This window comes from Trypanosoma equiperdum (assembly GCF_001457755.1).
Source record: "Trypanosoma equiperdum strain OVI genome assembly, contig: ctg_1684, whole genome shotgun sequence".
NCBI lineage: Eukaryota > Euglenozoa > Kinetoplastea > Trypanosomatida > Trypanosomatidae > Trypanosoma > Trypanosoma equiperdum.
The window spans coordinates 7646-9217 of record NW_027123709.1 but is presented as its reverse complement, the minus strand read 5'-3'; positions in this window follow the sequence as shown (position 1 = coordinate 9217).

Sequence of the window (1572 nt, the reverse complement as noted above, 5' to 3'; positions counted from 1 at the left end):
TCTCTCTCTCTCTCTTCATGCCTATCTCTTCTTCCCTTTTTTCTTTCCTTATTCCTGCGACCGTCTGTCTACTTCACTATTAAAAAGTTTTCTTTTCTTTTCTTTTTTTTTTTCCCCCCTCCTGTTCCCATTCCCATCTTGTCTTCATTTGCCATTGCTTCTTTCTTTCTTTCGCTTCTTTTATTTTTTTTCTTCTTTCGTTGAATTGTTCGTCCGCATATGTTGCCGGCGCCACCTTGCTGTTAGTTTCAGTTTTGGTTTCTCCCAAATTAAATCCCGTGCGCCTTAAAACTTTTTCCTCATCCATTCTTTTTTTCCCTTTTTCCCTTTTTCTCTTTTTTTTTTTTAAAATAAAAACTTCTATCGTGCCAACACAAAGTACATATGATTATATTTACACAAATATTGACAACTACAAAGTGCCAAATGAGCAACAAAACACACAAAGAAACTCACAAGCGGGGAGGGGGAGGGGCGCACGGCTCATTTTTCTCACTTTTTTTTTTTTAAAAAAGAAAAATTATTATTATTATTATTATTATTTTGTGTTCAGCTCGCAATGACAATGATAATCATGACGATGCTCACCATAATAATGTTTTAAATTACAATAACAATAGCAGTAACGGTACCATTGTTAATGTAATTGTTTCTGTTTCTCATCGTATCGCCTGACATGATGAAGGGCGTGAAATAATCACAACTCAAAAAGGGATCAAAATCAAATATTTAAAGCAATAAACCACCAACCACCAACCCCAATGACAACACTAATAATAATAATAATAATAATAATAATAATAATAATGTGCGTGCATAGAAGTATGAATTGTATACATAACATTTGTAAGTGTGTGAAATATGTAATTGTGATTACTGTCATTTGGTTTCCACCTGTCTTTCATATAATAATAATAATTATTATTATTATTACCATCATTATTATTATTATTATTAAATATTTTCTGTTCCCGTTTCCCTTCCACCACAATACAAAAGATTATGGCAGAAAAACCAAAAAGAAAGAAAAAAAAAAGAAAGAAAGAAAAAGAAGGAAAACTTAAGTGTAAATGGATAAGTAAGTAAGTAAGAAGGAAAAAAAAAAGGAAAGAAAAAAAAAAAGAAAGAACTCGACAAGACAAGAAGACAGAAAAAGAATGAAAAAACAAAAAAAGGAATATTCAAAACCATCCGGAGAATCCGATGGACGCTTCGCAGAAAACGAACAAGAAGAAAAGAACAAAAAGAAAAAGGGGAGGGAAAAAAAAAAACAACAACAACAAAGAACAATGCACAAATAAGAAACCAAAAATAAAAAAATTACAAAAAAAAAAAGAAACCAAATACCCCCACGTGAAGTTGAGGCATTTAAAACTAAAATACACACAGCCATACGCATAAAAAAAAAAAGAAAGGAAAGAAAAAATGGAATCAGCACAAAAATAAATTCAACAACAACAGCAGCAAAAACGCTAAGAAATGTTCGCACAAACATAAACAAAAACATAAACATTTATAAATATATATAAATAAATGTGTGTATTTTGTTGTTATGAAAGGCCAGCACCGCCA